A 10,536-nucleotide genomic window follows, 5' to 3' on the forward strand; every position below is an offset into this window, starting at 1 on the left:
AAAAATATCTGCGGTTGGTTACTTCTTAGGATTCTTTAAGGAGAAATATACGTCCTGTCAAGTTTTATCTGATGTCTATTTCGATGTACGTTTTAACTGCGCAGACGGTATGGGGGGAGTCGGGGAAAAAGACAAAATTTACTGAAATACAAAATGTCCAACTTGATGTGTGACCCAAACTACAGTTTGACCGGGATTTGACCTATCGGGATGTACATAGGTTGCATGAGGAAAAACACAAGTTTGAAAAAAACTACCACACAAGGTCAAACTGCTACTGCTGCAGGGGGGTGTCGGCTTTCACGCACACACACACACAGACGGTCAAACTACTGCTAAGCGTTTTTTACTGGACGTCAGACCCAGCTCCTCCTCTCATTCTTAGCTCCAACTTGTTCATTCTCACAGGGTTTCTTTCAGTCTCGCGCAGCACAACTCTCAGCTCTCCGGCATCGCTCTCTCCGAGTTGCGGATTATCCAAAGCCACGGGACCTTACCACGGTACCGCACCAGACACAGCATCGCTCTCTCCGAGCCCTTTTCCACGGATTCTCCAAAGCCCGGGACCTTACCACGGTACAGCGTACGCTCACACTCCATCAGGTAACCCACCCACCCACTCAGACCCAGTGTTTGGGACCTTAACGCAACAACCCCCTGCTCAGTCCCCTGCTCGGCACCCGGTGGATGCAGACAAAACACCACACTCATAAGCACTCTCCTCAATATAAAATAATAATAATACTTAAATAATAATAAAAAATTAAATAATAATAAATAATTAAATTATAATAATTATAATAAATAAATAAACTATATACAAATAAACCCCTATCCCAACGCTCAACTGGCTCACAGCCAAAAAAATAGCCACCTCGCACTATCTCATGACGTCACCTGGCTTGCAGCCCGGACCTGTCACTTTTTGATTTATTTGACCTTTGTGACCTTTGACCCAACCTGTCATTTTGACAAAACCGGCATTCTCCATCTCTCTCATGTGATTGGTTGATTAGATAATTGCATTAATGAGAAATTGAACAGGTGTTCCTAATAATCCTTTAGGTGAGTGTAAATGGCAGCAGACAGGTGTGAGTGCAACTGCACACACACTGAGGCAAAGACTTTTGGAGGATGGCCTGGTGTCAAGAAAGGCAGCAAAGAGGCCACTTCTCCCCATGATGAAAAACATCAGGGACAGACTGATATTCTGCAAAAAGTACAGGGATTGGACTGCTTAGGACTGGGGTAAAGTCATTTTCTCTGATGAATCCTCTTTTGAATTGTTTGGGGCATTCAGAAAAAAGATTGTCTAGAGAAGAAAAGGTGAGCGTTACCATCAGTCTTGTGTCATGAAAACAGTAAAGCATCCTGCGACCATTCACATATGGGGTTGCTTCTCTAGCAAGGGAGTGGGCTCACTCACAATTTTGCCTAAGAGCACAGCCATGAATAAAGAATGGTACCAAAATATCATTTTACAGCAACTTCTTCCAACCATCCAAGAACAGTTTGGTGATGAAAAATACCTTTTCCAGCATTAATGAGCACCTTGCCATAAGGCAAAAGTGATAACTAAGTGGCTCAGGGAAGAAAACATCGACATTTTTGTCCCCAAACCTTAATCCCATTGAGAACTTCAAGAATTCTGACAAACTTCAAGCATTGATTATGCCAGAATGGGCTGCCATCAGTCAGGATTTGGCCCAGAAGTTGATTGACAGCATGCCAGGGTGAATTGCAGAGGTCTTGAAAAAGAAGGGTCAACACTGCAAATATTGCATAAACTTAATGTAATTGTCAATAAAAGCCTTTGACACTTATGAAATGTTTGTGATTATACTTCAGTATACCTTAGAAACATCTGACAAAAAGCTACAAACAAGGAAGGAGCAAACTTTGTGAAAACCAATACTTGTGTCATTCTCAAAACTTTTGGCCACGACTGTACATGCCTTGATGATAATATTTGACCGGAGTTTGATCGAAATATGTTAACCGGCTGTTGTGTGCCCAGTTCTGTTGTTGTGGAACTGGGCACATGATGTTTGTTTCACATGGTGCTGTGTTGACACACATACTAGCTATGCAATCTAAACGTAACATGTTTTGCCATTAAGTACTTTCAAATGATGAAATTGTTTTCTTGCCATGCAGCTGGGCTTTTGCCACTAGATTGTGTACTACATGGAGACTGTCTAATGGACCTGATATTCTGTACCTCTATTTACTTGAAGGCAGAACACTAACAACTACCAAGAAAACTGCTCAGGAAGCTTATATTCGATAGTTGTTTTCTTTATGGTAATTTATGAATGATGTTTTAACTGTAATATTACTGTCATCTGTGTAGAGCAGTGGATAATCAGGGTAGATCCAGTGTTCTATAAATGAAGTGTTCAGCAATGGGATACACTGAAAATCAAAGAAAAGAAGAAATCTTACTGAAATGTACAGCAACAAAAATCTGTAATTTTTATAATCTGATGGACATTGGCTTAGTATGATTTTTTAAAAATAATTCTAAGCACAGTTTTACATTTCCCTCTGAATCATCTAGTGTGGTTTTTGGTTTATTGCATCTGGAAGGTGTTGACCCCTCTATAGATCCCCCATCAAAAAAAATGCCTGGCATCCAGGATATTTGGTTTCCCCCTGTTAAAACAGGCACACAGCAACTCTGGACCTCAGTACTAATTAAACTACTGTATCCTCATGTAACAATGTACCTGAGTGATTTTCAGACGTCACACATACATCTTTGCTTAAATATTAGGGGAAACATCATTTCCTGACATCCAGGATATTTGGTTTCCCCCTGTTAAAACAGGCACACAGCAACTCTGGACCTCAGTACTAATTAAACTACTCTATCCTCATGTAACAATGTACCTGAGTGATTTTCAGACGTCACACATACATCTTTGCTTAAATATTAGGGGAAACATAATTCCTGACATCCAGGATATTTGGTTTCCCCCTGTTAAAACAGGCACACAGCAACTCTGGACCTCAGTACTAATTAAACTACTGTATCCTCATGTAACAATGTACCTGAGTGATTTTCAGACGTCACACATACATCTTTGCTTAAATATTAGGGGAAACATAATTTCCTGGCATCCAGGATATTTGGTTTCCCCCTGTTAAAACAGGCACACAGCAACACTGGACCTCAGTACTAATTAAACTACTGTATCCTCATGTAACAATGTACCTGAGTGATTTTCAGACGTCACACATACATCTTTGCTTAAATAGTAGGGGAAACATAATTTCCTGGCATCCAGGATATTTGGTTCCCCCCTGTTAAAACAGGCACACAGCAACTCTGGACCTCAGTACTAATTAAACTACTGTATCCTCATGTAACAATGTACCTGAGTGATTTTCAGAAGTCACACATACATCTTTCCTCAGAAAAGTGTAGGGGAACATATATCTTCACTTGATATTGCATATGTGCTTATTTGAAAATTGAGCCAAAGATATCCATTCACATTATTTATTTTATGTCCAGTAATAAACCATTCTAAATATTGCATGTAATATAACTTTTTAAATTAGCAACATAATATTGCACACTGATATAAAATAAACCGAGAAATTTTACATTGTATATTTTTAATCATTTTAAATCACAAACAAAAGTCAGTTTTCCAAACACACACACACACATATACTGTACATATATATATATATATATATATATATATATATATATTAACTGAAACAATAGTAAAACTTTAAGAAAGAGGTAAAAAGAGGCACAAACAACAACCTTCTACCAAGAAGCACTTTTCTAAATGCACTATTCCTCATTTCTCACATTGTACGCAGAAGAAATCCTGGTTTGCGGGTGGATTTCCAGCACAACACAAGTGAAACCACTTGTCACAGTCATTACAGGAAATCTGTTAAACAAAATGATCAGAATTATAAATGTATAGCTGTCTCATTAAGCACGTCTTGACTGTATAGATCCTATGAAATATTTTTTTACTGGTTTGCACTGGTCTTCAGGAAATAGGTTTGTTTGTGTGTGTATGGGTGTTGCATCCTTCATACCCATGAATCATCAGTCTCCGCTTCTCCACAAAAAGAGCAGACTTCACTGATGTCATCTATTGCAGATAACATAAATAAATAAACAAACAAGTGTGTGTTTATAAGTTCAAACTTCTACCAGTGTATATAAACATGGCTGTATTCACCTGATTCCTCCAGAAGCCATACGGCCATTTCTTTTCGGAAGCGGTTTATCACATCAGTTTCATTGGAAAACCAAAGACGCTGGTTTTCCAAAAGTCTTTCTGCAAACTAAAAATATATTCAAACATTTAATTTTGGTTATGCTCAAGTCACTCCACAAACTTAAAATCATGTTATATTTTTGTTTTTCAATATTTGGTAATAACCAAAACATTTATTGATGCTTACCTTGCACACAAACACCCCACATGAACTACTGTCTCTCTGAAGTGAGTGTGGAAGAGTCCCACACGTCCACCGCGACACATTGCAGCCTTTTCTCCTCATAAAGGCCCTGTAAATCAATCATCGCACATGGCGTAGTTGGTTTAATCATTTAATGAAAATTTGACATACAGGACTGTGCAAAAGCCACATTTTTAATACAAATTGTATTATAGATGTTTTTTTATGATTTCTGCATTATTGAGTCCAGATTAGATATCCAAACATTACTTTTCCAAAAAGGAATTGACTGACACACCCAAATGTTGAGTTTAGTCTAGTACTGTTTATTATTGTTTGGTAGTGTTGTCCTTTTAAGTAAAAATGTGTAGTTACAGTATATTACATTTTAAACTTATCTTTACTTGCACCATTTCTTTGCACATGCCCAATGCTTTTGCACAGTACTGTATGTTTTTGCTTTGATAGTGACAGAATCTGACATATTATTTCTGACCTTGTTGTGTCAAGGCATCGGGCGACCTTTTCCTTTGATTCTCCAAGTGAATTCAGAAAAATTGTTTTTTTTTGTGATGGATACATCGCCTAAAACAAATAATCAAACATAATTGTAAAATTAAAGCTAAACCAAATGTATATACAAACAAATGTATATGCCTGTCCACTTACAGCAAGAGTCCAGTGTCCGTGCTCACCGATCACTCCAAGTACCATTTGGTACTCTTTGGGGTTCCACTGACAAAAAAGGCATTGACATGACTAAGACATCCACTACACACTTCTTTAACATACAATATTGTATTTGTAGATATAATAAATAGATAGAATAAATAAATCATATTTATAGATATATAATCAAGAGAAGAAATGGTACCTTTCTGAGAATGTTGTATGACCCCTGCCACACCTTGGCCATAGCAAAAGAATCAATCATAAAAGCTTTGTCCTCGCTGATTTGATTGTGTTTTCTGACCATTGCAAAGATATATGCATTTATAACCTGTGACAAGAACAGCATATATATTTCTGACCCAACTTTTCTAAATAGAGTTTTATGTCACAATTTTACCTCCCTTGTACACAACTGTACACAACTGACCTCACTCTCTAGTTGTCTGCTAGGGGCAAGACGTCCGATGTCCCAGTTGAAAAATTTATAAGGGCCAATTTTGCCAAGAAGTTGACTTTTTTTGTCCCACACTCTTCCAGACCAAGCTTTGTCAACACCTGTAATTTTTTAAAATAATAACTATCAGCAAATTCTAAACTTATTCTATTTTAAACTCATTTTACTAATAACCAAATCAGGATCTTACTTTTCTCAAATTTGGAGATGCATGTAACAGCTGACGAAGAGGCTGGTGAAGGGCAAGGTGTGCTTGATGTTGTTTTTGGAGGAGAGGGAGAGAACTGAAGTACTGGAGATGGTGACGGTGGGCATGATGCTGTCTTTGTAGGAGAGGGAGAGATCTGAGGAACTGGAGATGGTGAAGGTGGGCGTGATGCTGTCTTTGTAGGAGAGGGAGACATCTGAGGGACTGGAGATGGTGAAGGTGGGCATGATGCTGTCTTTGTAGGAGTGGGAGGGATCTGAGGGACTGGAGATGGTGAAGGTGGGCGTGATGCTGTCTTTGTAGGAGAGGGAGAGATCTGAGGGACTGGAGATGGTGAAGGTGGGCGTGATGCTGTCTTTGTAGGAGTGGGAGGGATCTGAGGGACTGGAGATGGTGAAGGTGGGCGTGATGCTGTCTTTGTAGGAGTGGGAGGGATCCGATGGACTGGAGATGAAGGGACTCCATCACTTTGCTTGGCAATAAAGGATTTTTGCGGTTTGTGAGGAATCCGTGGAACATCTTCCACATAGGGAACAAGATGATCCACATTTATTTTCAGGAACTTTGTTCCATCTTCACCTAATAAGTCTGCATTTTTCCCCTCTATTGCAAGAATCTTAAATGGCCCTAAAAGGTCTTTCTCCAGTTTTCCCCCTTTTTGCTGTTGACTCCTAACATTCCTTCGGAGTACCAAATCTTCAATTTTGAACTGATATGGCTTGGCACCAGAACTCTTGTCCTTTCTTTGCCTGATTTTGTCCCTGGTTGTCTTCATGTTCTCTTTGACATAATTGAACACCTGGTCCTGCATTTGCAGAGCGGGAGTTATTATTTCTTTCAATAGCCCTTCCTCCACTGATTCATTTATCTAAAGAACAAAAAGACAATTAAGGATTTTGACTTTAACAGAAACAAAATATTGTTTTTAAATAGACATAAAAATAACAACTGCCTTTTTTTAGACAAGTTCTAATTTGACTACTTACGTCAAAAGACTCAGGGACCTCAGACAGATAACGTGCTTCCCGTCCAAATAGGAGGAAGTAAGGGGAATACTTTGTTGTTAGGTGTTTTTTTGTTCGTATGTTAAAAAGGACTGCGTCCAGATAAAGGTCCCATTTATCCAGTCTGTCTTGGCAAAGTTTTGCCAGGGCCCTAGACATAAAATAGAAGAGATCACATACCAAGTACATGATAACTGTCATTGTGAAGCAGAAATAAAAGTATAAATGAGACCTCCCTCTGTATGGTTCCATTCATTTTCTCCACAAGACCATTTGTCTGAGGGTGGTATGGGGAACACAGACTCCGTGAAATCCCAAAGAGCTTGCATACTTCCTTGTTTAACTTGTAAAACAAAAATAAACAGAATGAAAACACAGATTTTAGATACATCATAACTACCTGTTGTTACAGCAAGTGTCTGATATTAATTAATACTCTAGGTTAGTACATTTGTTATATTTTATGGTGTTATTAAGGTCATGAAAAAGCACAATTTTGTTAACAAAACTCCACAGTGAACAACATGAAAATATGGTTAAAGTGTACTAATTTATCAAAGACATATAGCAAACCTGATTTACAAACTCTCGCCCTTGATCTGTTAAAATCCTCTTAGGTGCTCCAAAACGGTAAACAAAATCCACAATACACCTTGTGACCTCCTCTGCTGTTTTAGATGCTAAAGGAAATGCCTCGACCCACTTTGTGAAGTAGTCTATCAGCACACAAATGTACTGATTTCCTTTCTGAGTCATCGTCAGCTTTCCTATGAGGTCCATGCCAACTAACTCCCACGGCTCATTTACCTTTAAAATAAAATATATTAGACATTAGCAGAGTTTTGAAGAGTTACATGTACATGTACAAATATAATATTTAACATGATATAGTGTGCTGCTTACAATTATAGGAACGTATGTTTCTGTCTGCTTGACAGTTCTCCTGCCCTGGCATGCTGAACACTGTTTGATCTGTACTTAGACAAAAACATCATTTCATTAATGAATACAGTTCTACAAATAATTTTTTGTTATACATCATATGAATTTGCAGTATTTCTCATAAATTAACCTTGCATCCCTGGACTTTCTGTGACCACTGTATTTGCACATACACAAACATACCCAGTTCTGAATATCAATATTCATCCCAGGCCAGTAGTAACGCCTGGAAATGGCATCTTGGGTTTTCTCCTTGCCACTGTGTCCACCTGCAGGGTTTGCATGGAATTCCTTAAAAACAGCATCGGCTTCTTCAGCGCTTCGAAGAACCTTCACTAGGAGCTCTTTATTTGTGCCCTTATTGCGGACATAATGTAGCACGTCATCTGAAATACGAAGTGTAAAATAACATTATTATCTTTATAAAACTATATTATATACTATAGATACAAACACTTATAATACCTATCCCTACATTATAATTAATAGCGTTATGACATAATTATTTAATACTACGTCATTTACACTATTTACCATTTATAGTCTCTTACGGTAAAACATACGTTGTTCACAGCACTTGTATTTTAAAACTATAAATCTATACATCCAACCATCCATTCAGGCCTTATAATCAGTGCTATATTGTAATAACAATCCTTTTATCATGCTAGCGGCCGCGCGTGGCCTACAGCCTCTCCAAGACAGCCTAGGGCGCAAGGGGACAATCTGATCAGCGTGCCAAACAATTGCAATAGAAATATACTTTTAATGATTATTAATGTGATATTAGGCCTATTACTTTTAGAAATAAAAAATATGCAGAAAATATAGGTTTTATATGTACTTACCTTTAACAGCATACTGATGTGCACGTCGTCGGATGACATATCTTTCCGACTTTCTCAGATTTTTGGATATTTTCCAGAAGTCAAATATATCAGAACCTCATTGTACAAAGTTGGGTCCATTTTGCAACCTATACACTTTTCAGGTTAACACAACATATAATTTATGACCTTTTCCTAGGTAGTAACGCTTTGCTATTCAAGTTCCACTGCACGCGACTACGCTCAGAACGCGCATAAATCGTTGAATGGCAAAATTGAAACATTTAGTTTCGTCACATTTGCATATAGTGAAGTAGTTTACAGCACCACTAATTAGTTATTGCTTTTAAATTATTACATCAATTAAAATATTAGACATATTAGCTATTTTCATATTACAGAGATTTACATTTACATTTATTTATTATTTAATATTAATTATTATATATTAGTTTTGTCGTTCTTTTATTCTTTAATTCGTTATGTTTTCTTTCTTTTATTTATTTTTTGCCTGCTTGCTTGCAGTTTTATTAATTTAAAATAGTTTTATAATTGACTATGTAATGGAGCTTATTAGACCTTGGTTCTCCTGAATCAAATGATATTCAGCATATGTTCTTGACAGGTTTTTCTCAAATTGCTTTAAAAATGTAAACTGTTTAAAATGTTCTAAATGTGTCTTTATCAGTCATATTGTAAAATGTCTAGAGATGTAAGTTTTATCTAGTCTTCCTCAAACAGATAGATTTTTATTAGGACATACTTTTAGTCACAACAGAGACTTCTTAATAGACACATGTATGGATACCAAATACACACATACATACACAAAGATACTGCATCATTTATTACTTTAATGAACTGTATGAAGCACAACTGTAAAAGTTCTCACAACAATATTTCATAGGATCTATACAGTTAAGGTGTTCTTAATGAGACAGCTATAAATTTGTAATCCTTATAATTTTGCTTAACAAACAGATTTCTGTAACCACTGTGACCAGGTGTGGTACCTTCTGATTGGAAGCATGCCAACATAACGCCCATTTTCAAAAAAGGGGATAGAAGTAATTTGTCAAACTATAGGCCAATCAGTCTAACTTGTATAACTGGTAAAGTTATGGAGGCTATAATCAAAGAGAAAATGGTAGATTACCTGGACTCAAATAACATTTTGAGGGATAGCCAGCATGGATTTAGGAGAGGTAGATCCTGTTTAACAAATCTGTTGGAGTTTTTTGAGGAAGCTACTCAGGAAGTTGATGATAAGAAGGCCTATGATGTCATCTACTTAGATTTCCAAAAGGCTTTTGATGTTGTTCCCCACAAGAGGCTCTCACTTAAACTCAAAGCGACAGGTATTTTAGGAACTGTAGCGACCTGGATTGATAACTGGTTAACGGATAGGAAGCAGCGAGTAGTTATAAGAGGCTCAATGTCACAGTGGGCCTGCGTTCATAGTGGGGTACCGCAGGGTTCAATTTTAGGACCACTTTTGTTCCTAATTTACATAAATGATATAGACACCAATATATACAGTAAACTGGTGAAATTTGCAGATGACACCAAGATGGGTGGTGTAGCAGATACTGAACTAGCGGCTCAGCAGCTACAGCGGGATCATAATTTAATTAGTGACTGGGCTGACACCTGTCAGATGAAATTTAACATAGACAAATGTAAGGTACTCCATGTAGGGAGCAGAAATATAAAGTACAGGTATTTTATGGGACCTACTGAAATAAAGGTAGCTGATTATGAGAAAGACCTTGGTGTGTATGTTGATGCTTCCATGTCTCATTCTCGCCAGTGCGGGGAAGCAATAAAAAAGGCCAATAGGATGTTGGGGTATATCTCCAGGTGTGTGGAGTTTAAGTCAAGGGAGGTAATGCTAAGATTATACAATTCCTTGGTGAGACCTCACCTAGAATATTGTGTACAGGTTTGGTCACCATACCTTAAAAGGGACATAGCGGCCTTAGAAAAGGTGCA

General features: G+C 37.6%; 1 long non-coding RNA gene across 2 annotated transcripts; it reads right to left on the reverse strand.

The window, feature by feature from the left end:
- Nucleotides 1-3,773: 3,773 nt before the first annotated feature.
- Nucleotides 3,774-8,782, reverse strand: LOC111841239 (uncharacterized). Of its 2 annotated transcripts, none has more exons than XR_011989738.1 (14): nucleotides 8,566-8,782; nucleotides 7,901-8,103; nucleotides 7,679-7,747; nucleotides 7,349-7,582; nucleotides 6,758-7,118; nucleotides 5,754-6,639; nucleotides 5,537-5,664; nucleotides 5,312-5,437; nucleotides 5,107-5,172; nucleotides 4,934-5,022; nucleotides 4,441-4,546; nucleotides 4,215-4,320; nucleotides 4,069-4,124; nucleotides 3,774-3,914 (listed from the first exon to the last, which is right to left on the reverse strand). It is a non-coding gene; the product is annotated as an uncharacterized lncRNA (long non-coding RNA). The 2 variants fall into 2 exon arrangements; XR_011989739.1 differs by having other exon boundaries at nucleotides 7,679-7,752.
- Between the last annotated feature and the right edge of the window lie 1,754 nt (nucleotides 8,783-10,536).

This window comes from Paramormyrops kingsleyae, chromosome 3, assembly GCF_048594095.1.
Source record: "Paramormyrops kingsleyae isolate MSU_618 chromosome 3, PKINGS_0.4, whole genome shotgun sequence".
NCBI lineage: Eukaryota > Metazoa > Chordata > Actinopteri > Osteoglossiformes > Mormyridae > Paramormyrops > Paramormyrops kingsleyae.